This window comes from Aquila chrysaetos, chromosome 21 (assembly GCF_900496995.4).
Source record: "Aquila chrysaetos chrysaetos chromosome 21, bAquChr1.4, whole genome shotgun sequence".
In the NCBI taxonomy this organism is placed as follows: domain Eukaryota; kingdom Metazoa; phylum Chordata; class Aves; order Accipitriformes; family Accipitridae; genus Aquila; species Aquila chrysaetos.
Window position 1 is genome coordinate 19,973,449 of NC_044024.1, and position 26,502 is coordinate 19,999,950.

The 26,502-nt window shown below is 38.8% G+C and overlaps 1 protein-coding gene across 4 annotated transcripts in view; it reads right to left on the minus strand.

The window, feature by feature from the left end:
* Window positions 1-26,502, minus strand: part of COL4A6 (collagen type IV alpha 6 chain) — a 141,924-nt gene that overhangs the window by 65,310 nt on the left and 50,112 nt on the right. The window lies entirely within an intron of this gene.

The following is a 26,502-nucleotide window of genomic DNA, read 5'->3' on the forward strand; positions in this document are numbered from 1 at the left end:
ATAGCAATGTTCCCTCCCTTTGGGCAATTTTAGACCCAGATCTGGAGTATGCAGCCTGGGCGAGGCTCATCCATTCCCAGATTGCTGCAATGAAACCCATTTTTAAATCATATTAAAAGGCTGGAGGGGTTTGGTCATTCGAACAAAATTCACTCAGTGAAGTATCTGTTTACTTTGCATAGATTCAAAAACCTCCAAAATGTTTTCTGCCAGGCAAAGACTTTCAATCTGAATGGGATATTTGGATAGCTCACAAACACTTAGTTCATCACAGCTGCAGAAAACAGTCTTGTCTTTGATTCCAAAGATTTCGTTAGTTTCCACTTGATTTGCTGCTTCTGCTTTGAAGGTGGATATCAATGAATTGTATCTGAGCAAAAAGTGATAATGTAGTGTATGACATCTCAAGGGAGACTGATCATTTATTTTCCATGGTAATTACTCTAGAGCAACAACTTCTCTCAAAGGATCATAACTGAGGACCATTTTAATGGAGATATCATAATATCATATTAATTTGTTAATTGGCAGCTGTAGCTCTACTGAGGGTATTACTCCCCTAGTTTTCACACTTCTTACGGAAGTTTCCTGTGTTGCTGTCAATGTTTTCACTGTATTCCAGCTAAAGCAGAAAAACTTACCTTGGTTTAAATGCAGCAAAATTATCAACTAAAAGAACAATCTTCATATTTAACAACTTGCCTTTGAATCTTCATAGAAGTTGTTCAGTATTTTCTTATTACTCTTTGTCTATCAGCAGATATTCTAACTAGTAAAGTGGCTGTACATATTACAGTTTGTCTTACTGCATTTTGTAATAATTTATATACTGAGGTGAGTTGGTTGCAGAAACTACTTAATACTAACTAAAATAGCACAGATTCATTTTAATATTTGGAATAAAAATAGCTGTAGTTTTTCAGGTGGTAAGTAATATGATAATTAAATAAAAGATTACTGTAACATTTGTCATTGTGTTCTCCACTTCTGCAGAATGTAAAGTGAATCAGAATATGAACAATAGAGATTTGGATCACAAGCATAACATTGGTATTCTAAAAGCAGATTTAAATGCCTGTATCCAATCTTGCCTTTAAGAGTTTCTCTCGATTTGTCTCAAGTTCCTGAGAGAACAAGCTTGTAAGATGCTGAGATAGCTGAATTTAAAATCTGAACCTTTCCTCTAACTTAGCTTGCAATCCAAGTCATAGCCTAACCTATTCTGGACCATGATCTTAAGACTGCTTTTTTGGCTCACTTTTTTCATGATGGAACATCTAATTATTCTATTAAATTTCCCTGTTACACAAAAAATGTGTATCTATAAAATTGCCACAAGTAAAGCAATGTTCCAGAAAAACAAACTTGTCTTTTTCCCTTTGTTCTTACTGATGCATTACTTCTGTCCCTTCCCCTGTCCAGTATCCAGTCTTTGTGCTATTACAACCAAGTTTTAGTACTTAATACAATGTAATTCTGAAAGCAAGTCTGAAACTGGCATCTGATCTATGCAGCATGGAGCTACCTCTAAGCCCTACTACTGTATCGTGTATTAATATTATTCATCTGATGAATAAAGTAGACTTTTTTGGAACAAACAAACAAACACCCCCCCCCCCCCAAAAAAAAACCAATCCACCCACCCCCCTTACAAACACAGACATTTAAAAAAATATCCATTTTAGTCACCAGACCATGTTCCACATGCTAAACATTCTGTTTACAAGAGAGAAACACAGCAAAAGTTCTCATTATCCACTAAGGTCATTCAGCCCCAAAGGATGCTTCTAGTTAGAAGGCAGGCGGTGAAAGTAGGCCATTCATAGATCTGTCCAGTAAGGGGTCAGTGGCGAACAATAGATTCTCTGCAAGCAGTTTCCCCTACATTTTGCCTCCCATAGCCTTCCCAGCATGTTCCTGGCACTTCAGAAAGGTCTGAGCGGCTTTCCTTGCACAGGGTTCTGCTAAAAACAAAATTATCTGTTGGAACAGATAATATTAGTCAAGATTTAAAACTCAGATGGGAACCATTTGCTTATTCAAGATAGTAGATTTAGAACAAAAACTCTTCCCAGAGACCTGTTACACAGCAGAGCCAAGGGGAGTTTTGCAAACGTGTAAACAATTCACTTTAAAGGGAAAAAATGGAGTCTGTGAATTCTCATCTACACGTTGCTTGGAAATATACAGACCAAAGCAGGAGTGGAGGGTAGTAGAGGCCTGCAAATCTACAAACATAACATTTGGCAAGATTCCAGTTATCTCCAGAGGCTGAAGCAGAGCAGGTTCAGGCAAAATTTTACTGCAATGCCTGATAACAAGAAGCACCAGTCAGTCAGTGGCTGGTTTACTAGGCAGTGTCAGAAAATAAACGGCAATTAGTAAAAATAACTTCAAACCAAAGTCAGGGAGAGAAAAAAATAGAGGATTTTTCATTTCTCCTAATAAGTTTTGCATATTGATCAAGATAAGGACGGAAATGAACTCTTCAACTACTTGAATTCCCACTGGCTAAGGTATATAGAATAAATGATTAATTCCAATGTTGCTTGTCATCACATAAATTGTATGTTTAAGTCCTTGGACATTTACTACGTGGCTGTATTAACACTCCAAAAAGCTTCATTCATTTGTTGGTATAAACCACACTTCCAGTCTGCTTAATCTTTGACAGACAGGTTTCATTGTCCCCAAAATCCCTTGCTACACAATACAACAAAGACTTAAATGACTCTGTAGGCCTGCCCTGCTACCCACACTGCTCTGCGCTTCCTGCCCATATATCCCTGGAATTCATGACCATGCAGATTACTAAATTACACACTAGGCCAGGGATTAAGCATGGCTCTTTGTATGGGAGCATCTGAGGTCTGGAAGAAGATTTTACCTGTCACGGTCGGTGCTCATTGGGCCTTGATGAGAGACAGAAGGAAGCAGTGCTGCAGAAGATCACAAACACTGGTGTGTGATAATCAGCGATCTGTATATGATGACAGGATAACCTGACTGGTGCTGTCCTGCGCACAGGTCTAGGGAGCTTTAGACAGACAATAACCAGCCCACTATTTCCAAAGCAGCTCAGCAGCTTCTTCCCTCTTAAAATAAAAGGAGAAAACGTTCCCTGTTCTGACAGACTGCAAGCCAGATAATGGCCTTTACTGTATCCAAGCAGAACTGAAATGTCTAAGGGTTAGGAATGTATCCTGCAGTTAAGCAAACATACCAACAAGCCAAAGGAAGGGGTATGGTAGCTCATCAGTTGCTTTAAATTAGCTGCTAATCAAAGCTGGAATTGCTTCTGATTGCTTTCAGAATGCTTAAGAGTTACATATCTGAAAGAAAAAATAAAACCAAGAAAAAAAAGTCTTGAAATAACAACATAAATTTAAACACCTCAAGGATATCAAATACCTTTTATCCATATGTACATATAAAAGTCACATTGATTCTCACTTGAAAAATCAGAAGTCTTTAGTAGGCCTTAATCTTGATGTCTAGACAGGACAGAGGAGAGTAGTCTTTACCCAGTTGTAACTTACAGATGGCTAGCAACTCCAAGGTTTGGCTAAGTCTGTTTAGAAGTTCAGTAGTTAAAGAATTACTGTAGCCAGGACAGTATAATGATGGAAATCAGGAAAAATTGTAGGGAGAGACAGCACATTTTACAAAAACAAGTAGCTTGCCCTTTTTTTTTTTTTTTTTTTTTTAAAAAGATTGTAGGTGTTACCATCTTGTTTGGTTTCCTTCTTTTCAAACTATTCTTCATTTCAAACAGCAAATACTGACATCTTCCAGTTTTTACCAGTTATGTTGATGTAGCCACACTGGTCTGAAAGATGATATTGCATTTCTGATTGTATCTTGCACTCACTTGGAGCTCAGTGAATGACAGGAATTATCTAAGGCCTGAAAGATACAAAGTTCACAGTGTAGTCACTTTTATTAGTTTGTTTCAGACAGCAAACCCTGCTAACAAAATACACCGAGTGGGGACCAGTACACCACAATGCAGCGATGCTTTGGTTCAGCATCATCCTATTACATCAAAGAGTAGTGTTGCTACATGCCAACATGATGACATGTCATTTTAGAGGAACCAAAACTGCCTCAGATCTGCAAATAGCCTCCTAGCAGCTCATAAAAAATTGCAAACCCCCAGAAACCCTGGGAGGACAAGCACTGGAAGCGGATCTGGTCTGCACAGACTCAGCAGGACTCTTTGGAAGTTGCTGCCAGCGCTCCTTTTGCAGCCAGAACAGCCACTGTTGAGCTACACAAACTACTCTAAGCCCTTTCCCTAGAGCCATCAGCTAGGGAACAATCATTAGACTGCTGTTTGAGAAAAATAAGCAAAGCATACTTTAAACAAATAGAGAAAAAAAAATCCTCTATTGATCACTGCTACAAACTGGCTTTGTATTTCCCTTGTTCATGAAGTGACTCCAATTTCAGTTAAACCACAGCTATCTGCAGCAATGTTTTTCCATAGGATATTTTTTTAAAGCCTCACACCATGCTGTATTTGCATAGAGTGCAATAAACTGTGCCCTCAGCCACACACATACATACCAGCGCCCTTCAGACGCTAGACTAAGTTGTTCATAAACCCCATAGGTATTTATAACAGCCTATCTTTTAGCCAGCAAGAACAGCAAAAGAGTGAATATAAGTTAATGCATTCTCTGTATCTGGATCTCTGAATAAACATTCACTTCTATGGAGTTTTAGATCACATGAAGACTCCAGTGTCTTTTCACTTACATCAATACAGACAAATAATGACTCCAGTGAAGTACAACCCTGATGTCAGAGACAGAAGAATCAGGCCCAATATGCATCACTCCTTCACTGCCATTGCTCTTGCCAACACAGCTGATCTTTGCTTGGCTGAATCAGCGTCAGCAGAAATGTTGTCTTACATCTGCCACTGGCTGGAAATGCCAGCTCTGCAAGTGTCGGTCGACCAAAGCCTAAGTGGAATCATGCAACTGAGGAAGGCTAAAGGGTCAAGGCTTAAAAGCAGAATAAAGGAAAAGGAATCTGAGAAATAAAAGAAAGGAGATAATGGTAAGAAATACAGAGGAGGCACAGCTATACTGCCCACCTTCAGTTTGCAGCACAGACTGAAGAGTACACACAAGGGAAGCCCATAAAAGTCAACAAACAGTCCTACATGTAGGGTAAGGTGAAGTGTCTCAACTTCTGGTAAGGAAATGGACTGTGTCCTTGCTTGCATGAAACTAAGCACTGAGGATGTGCATGGGAGACTCTTGCTAGTTAGTTTTTATGTCAAATCTGGTGGCCACCTCCCTGCTTTTACTATTGCTCCAAATGATAAAGCCACGAAACAGGCACACAAATGCTGAATGGAAGTTTCACAGGTGGTCATGGGAAAGGTAGGCTGCAGAACCTGGGTTTCATTTTCCCAGCTCTCACAGAGGATGTGCCCAAGCACAGGACTTGCATCCTGAACACTGGGATTTTGCTTGAGTCTCAAAAGCTGCATCATCTTCTCTTTCCTTTCCAGACACAAAATTTTTCTATTGACACAAGTAACATTGCAGTATCAAAGCTCTTATCTGTCAACTGGAACAGCTATTTTATCCTGGCGAAGTGAAATTAACTATCCAGAAACTTTGTCTTTGCTGAACAAAGAAAAAAAAAGAAAAAAACATTTTCCTTGTCTTTGTGTTGTTGTATGCAACAGCAAGTGGGGAAGAAATCTGGGGGCACATCTAGTCTTCACGTCATGATTTACCAGTATCAGATCAGTATTACTTTGTTTGATAGCAGGGGTTTTTTTCTCTTTTTCTATCACTACACCACTCTAGTGTTAACAGCTCATACTGTATTTGTTAAAGAAACAGCTAACCATTAACACCGACTATTTTCTTTCCCTCTCCACTGAAGCAATATGTGAAGTGCATATCCTTTTCAAAATATCAGCAGCTTCAAAGGCTTTTTTTTGTATCTCCAGGTCCAGCAGCCTTCCATGGAAGCAAGAGAGATCAGATCCCCACCTGTATTTAGCACTTAGCAGGCCAGCGCTCAGAGAGACAATACTATCTTGAAGATATCATGCACCACTCTCTGTAAGTCTATCTCAATTTTGTGATCTACATACATTCAGCCATCCAATAAGGGTCAAATTAGTGATCTATCTTTCTTTAAATTAAACAAAAGAATGCTAAAACTTGATCCGTGCTCTAATGATTAGAAATAGGACATTCCACAGCTTCTTGCAGTGTTTTTATGGCTCCTTAACTCTGCTGAGAGCCTGCATGCTCTGAGAGCACATTCACCTGGTCACATACAGACAGCTGTATGCTGCCTCATTCCACTCCCAGCCTAGAGTCACCTCGAGGGTAGAAGCCACTTAAATTTATGTGCTTGCCTGAATCAGACTGTACCAACGTACTCTGAGACTCCTTCTCCGGCTCATGTCTTATCCTTCAACATTGTTTGTGTGTATACTGGGTATCATTTTATTTTCATTATATTGCAGATCCATTAAATGGATCTTTAAACAGCCCTATTACGTCTGCAGTGAACAAGAAGTCCAAATGCTCCACAGTTGAAAGCAAATGGATGAAAATCTAGATCTGCTCTTGTGTCCAGCCACAGTTTGGGACGGTTTTGTTCCAGCTGTGTGCTTTTTTCCAAAAACCAGTAAATTTAATGCTTAGAAGAACAGTTCTTTGGTGCAGGGCTTTTTTTGTTGTTTATACAAAGTACAACTGATCCTGATGTGTAACTGAGGCCCCAGGCCCTGCTGTACTATAAATACTGAAAACAATCATCAGACCAAAGAAACTAGAGTCTTTGCACAAATGTTCCTTTTAAAATACGAATCATTTGGATGGTGTCTTCCAATTCTGCTGGAAATAGTGTTTTACCTCCCACATTAATATAGCTGTTACAGGACAGATATATTTCTAATTTACTGGAATAATCTGATTCTTCTACAGAGATAGTATAAGAAATCTCTGTAGCATTTGTAGTAGTATGCAAGTTCAACACAAGAAAAAAGTAATCAAGTGATAAGTAAGTAAAAAGAAATTGATTTAAACAAAATCTCTTCCACAATTAAATTTTCTGGTTAGGTTTCAGCACAGGAGTATTGGGAACTTGTGATATTTTAACACTGATATATCAAAAGAAGAGTATCTCAAACAGTGCATTGTGTGGCAAGAACCATAAAAATTAAACTAAGCAGACAATTTGTAAATATACTTTTTGTTTAGACTGGAATGCAAATTTTATGCAGCACATACAACTCTTAAATCTTATCCAAACAAATCCAAGGGAAAAGCAGATTTTAAGAGTACATACCTAGAACTGTAAGTTTCATTTACTTCCAAAACTTGTGCAAAATATTTGGAAATTAATTTAAACATAGGGAACATTAGCTCAGAAAGACTCACCAGAAAAAAAGCAAAGCACATTATTAGTCATAACTACATTTCATTAGTTCTTCATCGTGCAAGAATAAGGCTCCTTCACTCTTGGAATACAGTGGTTAAAGCATTAACACCGTAAAGGTAAAATCAGATCAAATGCTGTATGTTTAACAAAAAAAGAATAAACCCTACTAGTTCTGACAAGCAAGTGGTGCTTGCTATGGTTTTGGAAACCCTCCAAGGTTTGTAACTTGAATAGCTAGTTGTGCTTAGAAAGAATTAGGGTAGGGAGTTTCTGATACGCAGTGGCATTTAGGAGCAAGCAAAGGGCACTAGATCTTAGAAACGTGTGTAAATTTGTTCAGAGACCATTTATATTCAAAGCTGCCTAAGACCCCAGGCCACTGCACTCAAGAGAAACAGTTAATGTTCCTTTATGTTCACATCTCATGGTGAAGTGAGCAGATATTTGCTGAAGGTGAGTGCTGATCAGACAAGCTCTTGCTAGATTTGCAAAATGACTGGACAGCAGCAATGCTTCCAGTGTTGTGCAGACAGAGCAAGATTAGAGAGCACACTAAAAAACACTGGTGATGGCTTAAAACTAGTGCTCCCCAGTCTCTCTAACATAATGCACAATGTAGCAAGATTACACGTAAATAACTAGCTTTCATTTTGAATAGCTATAGCTTTTGTTCTACAGATCAGAGAAGCTTTTCACTCACACTTTTGTATTTTAAAAAATGTTAAGGTTTTTACATGTTTCTTCAAGTGATACAACTGTTAAACACACAGGCAATCAGTGTTTCAACACCGAGAAACTGGATTATCCTCTGCAAAATAAGTTCAGGCTTTTTTTCTGCTTTCCGCCTAGTCAGTGAAACTGTTCTCACACCAGTCTCTACTTCTGGATATCAGATTACATATGTATAGTTACACCTAAAGATGAAAAGGAAGGCTAGATCTACAGCCTCTCTCAAAAAAAGAAAAGGATGCTTTACATAGCTAGTGCACCTGTAACACTGGTCCAGGACACTGTTCATTTACTTTTTTTTAGATAAATCTAGAGTACCATCACTGAAGCCAGCCAAGTGACTTAATGCTAGCAACTGTTTTTTACTATTGTAAAGAACAGACCTCCAACAAAGCTAAACCAGGAGGAAACTCTGGTATTTCTCTGATATTTCTGATACTTGTCTATCTGAGAAGGGTAGGAATGCAGCAGAACTAGAGTGAAATCAAGATCTGGTATTCACCAGTATTTTGTTAATCACAACTTTAGAAATGTACTTCTAGAACTGATATTTTTCCATTTAAAACTCTCCTGTCATATACTTATTAATTCAGTGAGCTCTTAATCTTTAATTTGGAAAGCTGAAGCAAACTTTCCTTAAGACCTCACTAAAACCCAGGTGTTCTGGATCTTCCCAATACAACTATACTATGAGTTGCAAAGTAAACAGTCTAGTCCATGTATAAATATTTAATAAGACGCTTGCATCTGGAGCAAAATGGAGCTAACTCAGTGTTCCCTATTTATAACGTAAACAGATTTGCATGACACAGTGTTAGTACAAACTTTCCTTGACTATAAACATTTGCTGGTGTATTTCACCAATAACATAATGTATAGGAACAGAGGAAGGATTTACTCTGAAGAGCGCATGTGGATAAGATCCAATTTTGCAACCTCCTCTCACCTGACAGTGCCTTTTCCTGAAACTCTTGAGACAAGTTTCCTGTGCAACATGCTCCTTTCTACTGGCAAAGAGGAAAATGACCCCAGTATAAAGTCAATGGCAGACACCAAGAGAAGATGGCGGTTGTGGTTCATGTATCCCCACAGAAAACAGATGCTACCACACTCATGATACTCTGCTTGCTGAAGGACTGGCTCACCAGCCACTTCAAACAAGGACCTGCAAGTCACATTTCTTAAAACTAAACAACTTCAAACATGTTCGCTAACTGCCTGAAGAAAAGTTTGTTCTGAAGACCTAATCCTGCAATGTCCTGATTGCCCTCAGCTTTTGTTCATGTTTCCGTGTCTTCAGTGAGGCTATCAATGATATGACCGGATTTGGGTCTGACTGACAACTAATGCGGAAGATGACACAAGCAATGGCAGGAAAAGCAGGCCATTTTAGCTTCCTTCTCCCACTCTTTGTATTTACGTTGCAAGCTTGAATGTCTCCCTACAGCTCTTCTTGTTTACAACGCTGAGAACTCACATACCTAGAGACTCTCATTTCAGGACCTGAGTTAGAGTGCAAGCTTAGTACCAGCACCTCTGGAAAGCTTCCCCTGAGCAACCTGGTTGTATTCAGCTATCAGTGTGGACTCAACGCTATCTAGCCGAACCAGTTCCTATCTTTGCACGAGGTGTGACCATAGAGCGTATTGTCATCAATGCTGTAGGGAAGGAAATAAAAAGAAAATGTTACATGGTAAGAGGGAGGGTGACAGCAGAAGCACACACTGAATTGGCAGGGACATTCAACTGGGAGATCTCATCAGAATGCAAGAAGTGAGGAGTCCTTCCACTTCCTGAAGGTGACTGGCACAACGGGCACTCCTTGGTCACTGTTTCTTCAGAAGAAATGAAATAGCTATGCCTCTCACAACAGGTCAGCAGAAGACCAATGATATTAAGAGACCCAAATCCCATTACTATTGGGAACAAGGAACTTAATTCTATTCAATTTCAGAACCCTTCTTAGATAGTTCTGAAAAATCTCAGCCTAAAGTCACAACAAATATTTGCTAAAGACAATTCAGATGGGACCAAGCGCAGCCAAAAATTTTGAGGTATTAAAAATGTACTGTTTCCTCCGAGAAGGAACTTCTCATTCCTGTGTTACTCTCCTTCAGGAAGAGACCACTGAAAGGTGAGTGCAATACATTTCCTCTCCCATCTCTTGTATTAATTCTATTCATATTCTATAAAATCAGACCATTTTTGTGCAGCCTTGTGATTTGAGACAGGATGAAAAGACAGTAATTGTGCCAGAGCTTTTTCGCGTGCAAATTTTAATATGCCAGAAACAGTAATATAGTAAAACCACACTGGCCATAGTGCTCCTTAACTTACCAAAGACTGAAGAGAAGCAGCTTCTTTACAGGGGATATTACTATTGCTGATCTGTTGAGGGGATGGACAAGCAGCTACGAATTCCATGGAAGCATAAAATCTCATAACTCTCCTGTTCACAGTTTACTTTACATCTATTCTCAGGCCAACATTTCCACACATAAAATAAGTATGTGAGAACTTATTTAAACTCTTTGTTGAAGGGAATCAACTTACATTTAATATCCCAGAGGATTATTTTAAGAAATAACGAGAAGGACAGGCAGAAAGTAAATTATTTACACTGCCATGTATCTTGAACACGGCTAGTCAGCCTGCTGGGGATGGTCATTTACTATTCAAAAAGCCAATTTTTCACTGTGTGTGTGCCCATGATTCAACTTAGTTTCTAAAGTCAGGCCAGAAACATAAATTATAGACTTATCAGAACTGCAGCTCCCTTTTTATTAACAGAATTTCCATCCTCAAATAGGACCAGGCTCTTTGAGCTAAACTCCATCTATGTGCTCTGCCATTTTGAGTGGCAAACACATAAGATGGATCAACACTGTATTTTGAGTGTAGACCTGACTCCAAGTTGAAGCCTGCACTTAGCTGGCATCCAAGCAGGCAGATGCACGTATCTGCCTAGCTGTAGGCTTTAGATAGGTTTGGGTGTACATCAAAGGAAAATACCATGCTCACTCCCATGCAACTTGCAAGGGACAGGTCCAAGGTCCTGGCCTGAACCATAAAACTCAACGTTTCTTGCAGTTACATAGCATAACCAGTGCAGGAAGTAGAAGCAGTTGCAGGCCCTCTCTAAAAAACATGACTTGTATGAAATAAGCGCTGATGGGATTTGTGAGCTACCTGTGTTCATGATAACCTTATCATAGGTGTGCCAAGTCACACACTGCTGCCTTAGGTAGTCTCTGACCTACGCTACTGAAGACAACTCAGACAGCCCTAGGATAAACAGCTGAGACCAGCAATAAAAGGAAGTGAAAACAGTCACAGAAACATGAAACGGCTTTTCCAAGGTAACTTTTGCCAGGTCCTCTAAGAACTTTATGGCCATAGTCTGAAGCACTGAAAGCAATCCCTATTAACATCGCTGGCTACCAAGATAATAACTGCAGCTGTACTATTAACAGTGTGGAAACCGGTCATGTTTTCTTTTCAGTACCTTCACAATTATCAAATAGGGAACTACGATACTTGTTTGTGCTCACGTACTTACTAGGCAGAAGCCAGTTGTACCATATGCTTTCCAATATATAACAAAAAAGTGATTAAAAAAAAAAAATCCTACAAACAGGGCTTTAGGCTTCAAATCTATTAGGCTTTACTCATAAGTAACCCCAAAGTACAAAGAGGAAATGTGAACCAAATGCTGACCTTGTTAGTAAAGCATAAGTGAAAAAAAATTAATTATGTATATGCCAGACGGTTCTTATCAGAGGTAAGTCAGTATTCCTCAACAATCTTTATTTTCCTTTGTCACAGTTATTTGTTTCTATGTCCAGTTAAAACAGAAGAAATTTAATTAAGTACAGGATTATTTAACGAGGATGTTATTTTTTTAAATGAAACACACTCCCACTTCAATTTCCCTTGTGCCAAGAGATGCATTTACTGAAAAAGTGTAAGATGGAAGAAAAGAAAAAAATTAAAGACTGCGTAAACTGCGTTTTCCTCCATTTTCCTCTGCAGGTCTTTAAACACTGAAACATCATTGAAATGGATACAAGCACCATGATCACTCAGAAGTCATTAAGACATTTTATGAAATAACAACAAAAATCCCAAACCCATTTTGCAAGGACAAGGAAACCACTTTTAAATGCTTCTCCTGATGTGCCACTGCAAATCAGAGCCTGGGAACATGGCAGAATTGTGCTGCTCAGAGAGGAGGTCTGGAAAAGATCACATATCTGGAGGTTTCAAAGAAGCCTATTGCACAAGATGGAAGGACCATTCAAGCTTCACTACCCTTGAAGGACACATAGCTTGCTTTTTTCTCCAGGGCAAACTACACTGTGATACAGTAAGACAGGAAAAAACCACAATGTTCCTTCCTTCTCACTGCCCATTCCTGTTTGTCCATCTGCTGAAGAGAAAATCTTCATCTCTTCGAAGTAATTGAACTGATCAAAAGTTTAACATCAGGAACTTGTGTATGTTTCTAGCAGCCAGCTCACAGGGCTGTGTCTGAAACCTCCTCCAAGGGTAATGCCCTGCACTGGAACTCAGTGAAGTATGATGGACACTGTTCTGAAATGCCACATCTACCCAGCACGGTCACAATTAAGTATAATTTGCAAAACAAATTAAGTCTTCATTTTGCAAAGGAGATCAGCTGTATAGAAATGCACTTCTTTCAGCTATAACATCCTGCCAACACTGTATGTAGCATTCACACAGCTTCTTTTAAACAAGCGTGAAGAAAAATACATTGGGAGGTTTTGCTATTGAAACTGCTTCCCTTATGCAAAATTTGCATAAAATGGCCCACATAAATGGTTGTTTGAACAGTCATTCTTAGAACCCTATAAGCAATTTGCTTTAAAGGTTTGAAAATTAAAATCCTGGCTTCCTTACAGATGACGGCAAATCTCTCAATAACACCAATGGAACCCAGCTTTCCTCTTCAGTATAGACTGAAGAGTTCATAATACCAGTAACAACAAAAGCATGCAACAGAGCAGAGGCACTGCTTACAGTAGATACTGTCTTATCAAATGAAATAAATCTAAAGACATCTAAATGTGGTACACCTGACACGTGCTTGTGCAAGAAAAAAAATAATGCAGAATACGGCACCTACATTAACACTGTGGAGGAAACCCTGCCTGCTTTCTGTCACCCAGTGCACAAAATAAAGCCACTGTAAGCAGAACTATTATTCACCCAAATGTTCTCAGGAGTTAACATTCCGGCTGATAAAAAAAGAAGGGAATGGTTAGAATAGATTAGTTCAGGTTTTAGTCCTGATGTTAGAAAAACAAGTGAAGTTTAATTACTTCACTGCTCTGGAAAAAGTCTGGAGATAACACTTATGTCATTTATTGTTTCAAGAGAAAACATTAAATCTTAGGAAAATTTCCTTTAATGTCCCAGGAACACTGATCCAAGCCTACAAGGAACCACTGGGTGTCCTGTTGCTAGTTTTGTAATGCTTTGGATTTACAGCTCAAGGGCAGCTGGAGTTATACAGGGAATGACCACCTGCTGCCTTGATTTTGCATGCAGACTTTATTTATTTATTTTGAATTTGCTGTGAGACAGGCTGGGCTGTATTTCCACTGCTAAGGATATTCCAAAGGTTGATATCCTCCAAAAACATTTTGTACTGTTAAGAAGACATGCCCTAATTAAAATGAGACAAGAACAACCTCTTCTGCTATCTTCTCATTCACATGTCTAAGTTTGGAGTGAAAACATATTCCAGAAGAATCAATTAACTATTTTCAGAGGTCTTTTATTAAGGAGTACAGAGTGCTAACTTTTTGGTGTTTTATTTCAGAAGATTTTCTATTAAGTCACCTACTTTCCTGAAAATACAGTTGAGTAACAGATTTCTTAACTAAAACTTGAGAAAACTTATAACTAAACTAATTTTCATGGAGTGAAAGAACTTTGGAGCACCAACTGTCTCCTGTATGTTTGTAACTGCCCTGCACTGCAGGACTTCCCCCATCTCAGCTGGGATCCTCAGTCATTAGTCATCATCATAAAAGAAAGGCCACAACAACATCATGTAGGTATTCAGAATGGCCAACACAGTAAGTATGATGGGAAATCAAGCTTCACAAAGAAGCCTGTTCACAAAAAACCTGTTTAAAAATTTGCTAGAAAATACCCATTACCTATATTTCTTATATAAGAATATCCTGATTTACATTGCAGCTGTTCACGAAGTGTGATTCATGATGACAGAGTAAGCAGTCCTCAGTATATTTGTGGAACTACATTAAACAGTGTTTCCAATGAAAAGATTACTGATAAGCATGCACTGTGATTCACAGGAAGGGCTGAGGGTAAGCATTTCTGTACCACTCCAAATAATTGGGAGCTAGTATGCTGTACATCTCCCAGGAAGTATCTGTCAAAATATACAAGCTATAACTTCTGCGCTTTTGAGAGTGATGTCATTGCTCATCTGTCCAAACCAGCCATCACTGCAGTTAAGGGTTCAAGTTACAAATAATAAATTCATTATAAACAAACAAAACCCCCCTCCTTTACTGAACAGGATTATTTATGAACCTTGCAACCATAGGGGGGGACAGGATGCCCAGATCCAAGACACTTTTTTGGTTCTATGACCTACATTCATTATGTCTAACACACAGGTACAGTCTGAAAATATGCTATATAGAACAACTTTGCCTTGCAGAGCACGGGCTCTGAGTGTACACTCCAAGAGCTTACAGTTCTTTTACACCAGAATCTATTCCCTAAGTGTAGCAGTTTGCACCAAACATAGCTATGGCAAGAATATACTGGCTGATGTATTTGCTATTTTTTTCCACATTTATGAATTTTGATTGTGTTTTTGGAACCTGACAAGAAATGGAAATACCCAGACACGCAAGAGGCAGATGTTGCCCGTCTGGCAATAGAGATAGGAGCAGAACAAATTTGGTGTTGAAGTGGATTTGCCACTGTGCTAATATATACCCCAGCTTCAGGAGCAGGTGGACAGAACACAGCTCAACTAAACAGCAGAACAAGTTCTGCTATACTGTTCCAGCAGAATATTATGGATGTGAACACAAATCTAAGAGATCTATCTTAAAAGATAACAGCTTTATAGAACTTTGAAAGACAAAATTAAGTGCAAAATTGCATCACCCTTAGCTTTAACACTAGGTACTAAAAAATTCTTCATTTACTGTACACTGAAAATTCAGCACATGTTGAGTCATTTTATTAGAGAGCTTTCTTTGATCATTTAAAAAAAAAAGTACAAGAAACTTTGAGTCAACCAGAGATTTCTTTTTAATAGTCCTTCGAAAGTTGTGTATCATTTGTACTGTATTTATTATGGATTACACCCAGACATTTTTAAATTACTTTGACTTTTTGTTTATTAGTTTTGGCAACACTCTGACATTTTTAAAAAAGACCAAAAAAAAAAAAAAATCTTTCAAAAGTCACCCAATATTAATAAGGGCATTTGTATCTAGGCTACTTTTCAGCCTACTAAAATGTTCCTTTTTCCAAAACAAGTAACTGGATGAGATACCTGGTACAACTCAGGTATCCCTTTCTTGTTGCAGTTCGCACCTTCCCTCCAAGTTTTCTATGTTGGCAAATTCCACAGAAGGTCAAAGAGTATGAAATATATCACCCAGAAAATCAGCTTAACATTAGATAGTTGTGAAAATATGCTTGTTTTATCTAATGGATTTATAACTTATTGCAGAGCAACAGCTAAAATGTCCCTAATCAACAGCCTAAAAGAAGGAGACTGGCAAACACCTGAGTTTTTCCTCCTGTTTTTGCAGAATTAGGTGGAGGGAAGAGTTGATACTCTTCTTTCTTTATCTTGTTTTACCAGCACCTCTCTTTTTCCACACTTAAACTTGGGAGTCTTTCATACAGGATCATTCAGAAAACGCCATTTTCCCCTCAGCCATGCTGCACTCTCATTCCTACACACAAGCTCAGAATGCACCACCCCTGCACACTGCTTCCTCTTCTTTCTTAAAGGCTATGTGCTCCACCATTTAATAGCTATTTTTATACAATTTATGCTTATACCCAGATTCTCAGCCAGACCATTCTGTATCCTGCATGCTATTCGTTTATCTCATATTCCTGCTATGTTCTGTTATTTGGATGCCTCTTTATTTGTCAAAAATAAAGCCATCATTCCCTTTTCTTTTTGGTCAGATCTCCTATACGAGACGCCTATTGTGATAACGATCCCTCGTTTTCCTTTCTTCATCTTCTTCACCATCAAGTGTTTAGAAAATCATCCCTGACATTTTCCTGGACACCAGCAAGCATACATGTTCCTCATTCACAAGGAGACAGCTTCTCCCCATTCTCCTTGCCTACCATTCATGAACAAGATATAGGCTATTTGTACCAATCTTGCATTTATTCTAATAATCCCTTGTAATGCTCATGAAGCTTAGTCATAGACTAAGATTTTCAGTACTTCTTTTTTATTTCCCAAAATCACTGACTTTTCAGTTCTCAGATGATCAGCAAACTGTTCCCTCTCATTTTTCCATGACCCTAGAGTAATTCCCACCTACTCACAGACAAAATAGCCCATTGAGGAAGTCATCTTTTGTTTTAAACTTACCAGACTGTCATACAGAAGGATCAGGTAACACACTCCAGAATCCTCCAGATGATTCTAAGCAATAAAAACTAATTTTGAAGTAAATTTTTTTTCACCAATAATGCATACGTGGCATTGTGATTCAGATTCCCTTTCTTGTTTTTTCTTCTTGTATTACCTTTTCCAAATTCAGAGAATGCCTGGATATTTCCATTAAAGGCACAAGAGGTGTTATATACCAGAGTCAAAAAGAAGCATTAACCTACAGTTACTTCACAGGTCCTATTCTTTTTTTGCTGCAGGTATACATGTCCTCTTCTCTTCTGAAGCAGGGAAACTATCTCTAAACAGCTTATCAACCTCACTCACCATGGAAAGCTGAGAAAAGTCAGGATGTTCTCCTATCTTCTGAAATCTATGATTTCCTATCAGGAAAAGCTGCGATTCACACCAAAAATACTGCACATTTTTCCCAGAAAACAGGGGTTGACAGCTAGCCTGGGGGACCCATGCATTTGGGTTTACTTCCAACTAATTGGCACTACAGCCTCTTTTACCACTACAAACAGAGTTTTGCCTGGTTAACCATCTTCATTGTGTGCTCTATCTGGCTGCAGGCTCCATGACTGGCGTACTTCCTGCCTATCTGTTGCCTAATTAAGTTTGCTTTGTAGTAATCCCTGCTGTCGGCTGTTTTCCTGGCTCATGAATTGGCTCCTAACCTGACTGTCGGCCAAATCTCTTAGAACTGGGCCTTGCTCATAGATTGGTTCTGTGATCCTTCTGTTTCTGAGAGGCTGACTTACTCAGGAGATCACACTGAAAATCTCTGTCACACCTTTCACTTACTGCCAGTTGAAACTCTTTAAAAAAGACTTGTTTCTGCAAAGGGCACCTCTTCTCATTTTAAGAAGCTTAAAAAATAATTAGTACCAGGAATATTCTGAAACAATCACACTTAATTAGAAGGTGGGCAAGTTTGGGGATGGGGTGAGAGGAGAGGGGTATGAAGAAAACAAGGTATTAAAGAGAACTTAACCTGGAGAAAAAGGCTAAGACACAGTCTGGGTGGCAAATTCCGTACATGAATGATACAGGATGTGATGGAAGAAAATGCCAGTTGGGTAATTTCAGTGCAGGGTATAAGTTACCCCTTCTTGTCTGTTAACTGCTTGGAGAGGAAAGGCAAAGTCTTGCGCCATTTCTCAAATGTGAGAGGGCATTAATCATCTCTTTTCAACTGAGACATCATTGCAGGAATCATCAGACAAAATCCTACAGCTTTTCTTAAGCAAAAGCCCAGCTAGACATTCATATGTTCCAAAGACTCACGTTAACATCTGCTTTTCCTGTCCTGGGTGAGACATAAGTGAGTTTCTCTTTCTACAGGAATTGTTAGTTGTCTTTCTGACTGCAAGGTGAAGTGGCTGATAGAAAACAATTTTAAGAACATTTACAACTCTTCACCTACTGTGAATAAATGAATGAACAAGAGAAACTGAAGGGTCCATGTTAGTCCTGTTCTATGGAGTTATATGGCAAGTAAAGCATCATGGATTTGTCAAACACTCCATTCTATAGCCAAGAAGGACTTAATTTTTATAAATAAAAAATTTGGATAAGCGGATGTTTTTACTCTCCAGTATTTAGGAAGCAGGGGGGGTTACTAGGAAACTGTTGTTGAACTCTCTGGTTTGTCCATACGGATCAAGTCTGTAGCACAACTTGTCATTTTTGGTCTTGGAGAAAGTGCCACAGATACAAAGCTAGGACAGAAGGCCAGTCATGGCAAGGCTCCAAAGAGGGAGGGAGAAGGCTAGTCTGGTTCCCTCTTCCCATCTGTCTACACACATAAAATGAAATCAGTGGGAGTGACAGCATTCGCTTCAAGGGGAACAGTACTTTACCCACCCAGATTTACCAATGGTAGCTACGGTAGCTGTGGCAGCTTGTGTAAGCAAGAAATTTTAAAGTACCTATTCCCAGGGCAACATGCCTGCGCCCTCAGCTCCCAATGCCAGCATCAGAACAGAGAGAATCATGGTTTACTATGTCTTCAGAGGAGGAGGACATATCAAAGTACACAGCAGAGCAATCTGACTCTGCCATCAGCTAACCATGTGACTTTCAGTAGTCATCTCAGCTTAAATCCATACCACTAACACCTCACTTTTGAGAAGCTCAATTTGAGAAAAACCAGAGACTTTTTTCAGGCTAGAAAGGAGAAACAGAAAAGACAATCACTTGGTATAGTGAGACTACGTAACTTCTTCTCAAGCTAAGACAACTCCCAGCATTGTAAGATGCAGCAAGGAGCTTTTTAAATGCTCCATTTGCTCCCAAAACACTGGAAAGACTTTAAAATCCTGGGTTGCAACTCACATGAAGCACAGTTACTTGAACAGTGACAGATACTTCTTTGCCAGGCTTTTCCAAGCCATCTGGAAGTGCTCTATGGAGCGCAGTTTGAGGACCCATGTTCTGGCTGATTTCAAAAGTAAACACAGGTCCCCACTGCAATTACAAAATATGCTGCCCTTGCAGGCAGATTTAGAAACAGTTTCAGGTCACAGAGTCACCTCAGCCACCCTGGTGATACAGCAATGCTACGGTTTCTGGTTAGTTTTGAAAGCTGTGGAAATTTTCTTTATGGGATATGTTTCCTAGAATATATTTAGCCTCATTTAGTGCACACGTCCTTTTGGCCAAACTGCAAAACGAATCATGGAAACGTGATTTGCTACCAAAGACTCCTTGGATAGCCTGCTTAAGTACAGTTGTTCACCCTTACTGAATTCTACGACGTCTGTAAGATAAGATGGATGCCTGTCCCCTCGAGAAGTCTTCACAAATGTACTTGAGATTATAAGAGATGATGTAAGACCGTATACATGAACAGGTTTGGTCTCGATACCCGTTGCGTAAGGGATACTTTCAAATGCAAGGAGATCTGTTTTATTTATGTTGTTTTAGTTAGTATATGGTGCGGTTCTCATTAGAGGGCTAGGCTCAATGTATTTAGGTTGGGTCAGGAGGACATGTACAATAATTGCTTAATGCCGCATTTGGCAAAGTTAGTTTTATTACTTAAAAAAAATAAAAAATCTTGGCAGTTGTTAAAAAAGCAGCTGGCACGTAAGTTGTTTGACTTAACTATTACCTCATTTTCTCTCAAGATATTGCCAAAACTTCTTAATGACAGAGAACAGATGGTCAACATTTTTCAACGTTACAGATAATCCTCTTCCCAAATCAAATGATGGCATTTTATTTGTTTAACCAGAAGGAGATTTGAACAAGAATTAGACATCATTTACATATATTCCATGACCAGTATTTACTAAGGGTGAAAGCACTGCAATACTGTCAAAACTGCAACACATCAAAATAATTTAAAACAACGTATAGCTCCTACATTCACATTTGGAGGAGAAGGGTCTGGTTGCTGGCTGATTGCTAGTGCTCAGAAGCCTTGGTAGACAGCAGCCTGCCTGCCTTCCTAAGCTGCTGTGCACATTCAGTTACACTGCAGTCAGTCTACCTTAGAGTTCAACCTAAGATATCACACAGTCAGCTGGTATAGAAAGAAGGATGAGGAAATGAGAGAAATTGGACAGGCTGATGAAGTCTCTTACAAGAGGTTGACATATGCAAAAGTCTAAGATCTTTCATCTTCAGATATAACTAAAAGACAATAAAAAGTCACAAAGAGATGAAACACAGAAAAGCAGGTCAGGACAACAGTTTATAAGCAGTATTTCCAGATACCAGTCAGAAAGGAGACTATAGCTTCTGCTGTAGCCAGAAGAAAGTGGTGTGAATTGTTGATGTGTAGACAGGAAGGAAATGGAGATATTGTATTATAACCACAAATTGGTTATAACCTGGCAGGAAGAGACAAGTCAAGGATGGCATCTAAGACAGCGGATTGATTAAAAAGATGCTGGTGTTGATAATACCAACGAGAACAGGAGGAAAAGGAGAACTTCGTTAAAAACAGGACACTAGCTTCTGGCACTGTTGCATCTAAGGTGACAGCGGGCCATTTGTAAAGACATTTGTACAAGTCTGGTGGGATGTACAGCTGATGGCAGAGGGAGACAAAAGGAAAACAACTCACTATATTGAGAAAGCTAATGAATAAACAGAAATATAGAACAGAGGAATTGTGAAAGCCAAAGGAGGGAAAAGTACTGAGGCCTAGCATGTCTACCAGATCTGAGCCCCTCAGGTTTGGATACAAGACGTTAACAAAATATTTTCAGGGAACACAGCACAGTAGTTGGACTTGAGGTTGCCTACAATGCAAGTGGAAAGGAAGAACCTACAATAACAGTTGGAGAAGCCTGGAAGTGAAATCAGAAATTATGGCAAAACATACATGTAGTCTAGACCAAACTTTTGGGTTCTTTTGCAACAGGAAAAAATAATTGGCTGTATTTATTCTAAGAGGAAGGATCCTGGAGAGAAATCTTTGGGTGTAGGTAACAAGGAGAGAAAGCCAGGAAGCATGGCTTCACAGATTGTTTTAAACTGGATGGTGAAGAACTCACCCTAGAATTAAGCAACTTTTCATTCCCACCTGAATTATCTAACCTCCTTTTCTAAGCTCACACTAACTAGACAACTGATTTCATGTTCCTGTATATGAATTAAGTGGTATTTGCTACTGTATACTGTCTTGCTTGACCAAGCTTAAACATATTACAAGAACTAGTGACTACGACCACTGTTAAATGGCCAACATTTCTCAAGAACTACTATAATGCAATAATCCCCTCCTTCTCTTGGATGTGAAAAGACCTTTATAAAAATAACTATGTAATGATCCCAGTATTACCTCCACCAGACTGATTATCCACGGTTAGTACACTAAGACAACATTTAGAACTGGTCATATCTTGGCACTGTCAGTTTGAAGGAAATGTCAACATCTCATAGTCTGGTTCAATTTTAATTGGTATGGTGGGCTAACCTGTAGGCCATGGATATCGAAATGGCATCACTATTTCCTACAGTGCTTGTCAAGCCAGGTAGTAGGAAGCCACATAGAAACAGAGAGAAGTTTGAACCAACAGCTTAGCAGAATTTTGTCTCCAGCAAGTATGTTTGTGTAAAACACTTCTGCAAAAAAAAATTAATTTTGTTGAGTCGACACTTCCAAAGAAACTGTGTTTCATCAGGAAATCCCTAAACTGTTCCAATTAGAGTGCTTAACCAGCCAAAGCAGAATTCAGCAAACATTATTAAAAAATACAAGTTGTAATTATTACAATTTCATAGCAAAGAAATGTCAACCAATCTTCAACTAATTATCACAAGAGAGGCACTTTGTACACCCAGTATTAAGTTGAGGGGATTAGCTCCAGACAAAAGTTAATCTAAGATCTCTTGCCAATGCGACATTAGTTTATGCTAGATAACAATTAGATTAAATCATCCAAAGTTCTGACCTCAGGTTACGCTGTTCAGTGCATGGATGTTGGGGATCTGTCTATCTTTTCTAGCTTGTTTGATCTGCAGTAATTCTATCAAAAACTCTTTGATTGCTCACAGATAATTTACACTACATTTACTATCATAATTTTAACTTCAGAGAAAACCTGTGGAATCTCATGTATCTCTGGGTACACTAGTCTTTAATTCAGATAGTGACTGCATTTTTGAGCAAAATCTCTCAATCTTACTCAATCCCTCCTACTTACTGTGCTTTGCTTCAGATAGCAGTGTAGTCTTGGAGTACATAAATAGGGTTTCTTTTGAGTGAGGCTAGGTCAGGAGATGGGCTCCACAGCATACCTGGTGCACTCCAGTGGTCCTTCACTTCATGGGACCAGACTCAATTTAGTGTAAGATGTCCACCATATCCTCAGAACCAACTACCTCTTTCTACAGATACACTCTTTTCCAACCACACCAGTTACTAGAAATAGCCTCTGTGTGGATTTTTTCTGAGATAGGAAAGAGGTTCTATAGTGCCATTAATAGTTTTCTAAGTGATCATATCATCATATTTCAATGGGCTTTAAAGAAGACATTATGCATAAGAAATATATATATTATATTACATGATCACTTATCACAGGAAAAAATTAAATATAATTGGTAACATCACATTCTCCTAACTTACAGCAATTCTAAGCTGTAAAAGCTGCCTGGGACACAGTCTCTGCTGAGTAATTTGTGGAGCCTTGGAAACAATTTCTAAATTTTTTTTTCCCTTGAAATTCTTTTTTTAGTGGGGGAGGTGAGGACAGGACTTAGGCAGAATGAAAAAATGAAAGATTAGTATCAGCTGAAGAGCTCCAGCACATGTTGAGCAAAGTTTAAAACAAACCCTAATATTGTTATAAATTCCAAGATAAGTGAACAGGCATCAGGAGAAGGTATACATGCAACAAGCACTGTGTCTGCTAGTTTATCTTTGTGAGTGTTTGAAAGTAGATGACAGTATATAAAAACAAAAAAGCCAACACTGTCATAAACAAATGCAGAATGAGCTGCAAAGATGAAATGGTGCAGGCCGTCTACTATTTAGTGCTTCTTGAAACTCTGCAAATAGGGAAAATGCCCTGCTGGTTACTGTTGACTTATCTGCAGTGCATTTCTTAGAAAGACAGCCATCAGTACAGCATGAAATTTTCAAAGGGTGTTAACCCTGCCCAAAAACTGTGGATCAAACAGTGAGAAAGGGGAGTGAAAAAAACATTTTTTAAACAAAATAATTTCTTCTTACAGTCCCAAAAACATTCTGGATGTAGATCACTCACCTGCACTGGAACTATACATATTAGAAATCCAGCTTTTCACTATATAGAGACTAGCATCAGAATTCACATTCACTTCCTCACTTACATTATAATTTAATACGGCTGCTTTTTCTACCTTCCCTCTTATACTTCATAGTTTAATATAAAGCACTTTTTCTACCCATCAGTTGTTGTTCTGAAAGAGGACTGTATGTAAGACTTGTATGCAGAAGTGGGTTCAATAAGTGCAAGTTTGTGCTCAGACTGTCTCCCTTCCCAAAAAGGTAGCATGCACCAGGGTACATTTAGGTACCTCCACTATCACAGCAGACTTCCTTTTAAAATTGCCTTGTTGTACTAGTTTGATAGCTGGTATCTCAGCTGCTCAGAAGAATGGGAGTAAGGACAGAGATTTAGAAGTCCCACATATTCACCTAGAGACTCTAGCTGTAGGTAGGGGCTCTCATATTCTCTGTGATGCTACCTGGCATTTCCTTTGCACAGCACTATGTTAGATTTCATATTAAAGTCCGTATAAGTTCTAACAATGCAGTTTAGGGGAACTGAACAACCATATCCAAAATTCCTAGATTTATAACTGGCCAAAATCAGTTTGGTGGGCTTCTCCTGCTATTACATTTACTCTCAAGCTGTCATGTGACATATAAGTTTAACTAGATACTTTCTTGTGCACTTAAATAGCAAGAGCCACAAACTCAGTTTAATCTTTTCATTTGACCTCTGAGAAAACCTCCAGAAAATGTCCTAGGTGGGATCTTTCAGTGAAGGTAACACTTCTCCACTAAGAACTGGACTTCTGCACAAATCACTGGACCATTACCCATGAATCTTTACAAGGTAAGAACTGATAAAGAGGGGAGAATAGTTGCAATGTGGCCCAGGAGTTTTGCCATTGAATTACATAGAGCCAGGCTTTTCATTAACTTAACATTAGATACAAGGACAAATTCTGAATCACTGGCTAAGATGAAGGATGCTTCCATAACAGATTTCTTCTTGTGCAGGCTTCATAGTAAATTGACTTCACTGAACAGACTAAAATGGGTACCAGCTAGCATTATGGCTTTTCGAAGTTAATGCAAGCCATTGGGACAACTAACAGAAATGAAATTTTGCTCTTGTAGATGTGCCTTACCACTTTGCTAGAAGAACTCCTTAAGTGGCTGCTAGACAAACATTGTACCACCCTTTCTTCTAAACAGAATCCCAATCTATTCCACAAAGAGCTGACTGACTTTATAGAGGTTAGTCTTCTACCAAGCTCTGTCTCAAAGATAGGGAGATTATACTTGTTTTCTTTTCTTTTCTTTTTTTTTTAATATATCTTGCACATGCACTAACAGTCTATATCAAAAACAAGAACATGGGGACATGGGGGTTCTACTTGCCTACATCCTATTTCTAGAAATATCTTTCACTAATCAGGCAGTGGGTCTTAGGGACTTTTGACATTTTTATTGCCTAAATAAATTTTTTAAAGTATCTGGTCAGAAACAAGTTCATCACAGCTTTATTTGATCAAAAGTGCACGCAGGGAGGAGGACATTTAAGGACACTGCCTATATTATTTTCATTGAGCTGTCAGCTTATTGTCATTTTTCTTGTGCTTTTTAGCTATTTCTTTCTTTTAAAAAGAAAACTTAACTTTATTCTGATCTGGTTAATTGTGCAAAATTGACAGCTGAAACATTTTTTTAAACAAAATATGGATTCAGGGCATTGGCAAAGTCCCATCTCCCATTTGCTTGTTCTGAACTTAAAGGTTTTGCAGCAATGGAGGAGAAGCTAGGCAGGAAGCCAAGGAATTAGCCTCAGGGTGTACGGTCTCCTCCAAGAAACAAGCTGTGCTGTAGGATACATAATCACACCATCCCCTTTCCCAGTTCAGCCAGTCACCTCCTTATCCTCTGGCATGGCAGGACTCCAGTAGCTGCCTGCAGATGTCCAAGAAGGTGTCAGCAGGGCTCAGTATGGCTTGATGGAGGTAGTGTTGTAAAAGGGAAAGATTACCACTCCTAGCAGACAGTTTACTCCATGGACAGGTCTCAGTAGGATGGAACACGTGTTTGAAGGACTGAAAATGCCTACCAATACAGGTCACATAAGAAACAAGCTAAAAGCCAAATGAGTTCTCAGGTCAGCAATGAAAACAGCCTAAAATCTTTGTGACATCTTAACAAAAGAGATGCCAAGAGCTCAAACTGCAAGGTCAACAGTGTTGTGGCCAGTTCAAACAATCAACTTGAACCCCGGGAATGTAAAGAGACAGAAGAATGATGCTCATTGGTTTCTAAAGGTCAAAGCATTTACAGGATATTTTGTTCCAGAACCATACTAGGTCTGTCCCTTACTGTATATAATCACAAAAGGTGTTGAGTAATTGACTTTAGCTCATTTTCCAGGCTATGTTGAGAACTTACTTGCAAAGTTCTTCTGCTTATCTGTTTAGACATGTTTTCACCCTGCCACATGATGATTTGAAAGAATTTTTATACTTCCAGAGCAAACACATCATCAGTTATCAATTAAGAATTCATGCTCAAGTCTGTCTGCAGTTAAAGAAACATTTAAGCCTATGCTGACGATCATTTCTAAATAGCAACATTTTCCTAAGTTCAGTCCTAGAAAGTGATGCCTTGAATTTACCCATACTGTGTCACTGAAATACACAGGGAAAATAATCAGGATTGCTAGTGTTTAAAGAAGACTTAATTTCTTTTGTTTTCCCTCAGAGGATGACTTTTCAATGATTTCAGCAAGAATAACTGCTTTATTAAACAAGACAACTAGTATTATTTCCCTTCTCCTTAAGCCCTTCCAAGTTAATTCTTCAAGTACCTACAATGCAGCTCTTTCCTCCTTTCATCTCCGTAAACAAAATCTATAAGATTAATTTTGATACATGCTAAAATACTTTAGAGTCCTTAAGACAAAATATTATGTAGATGGTGTCTGGGA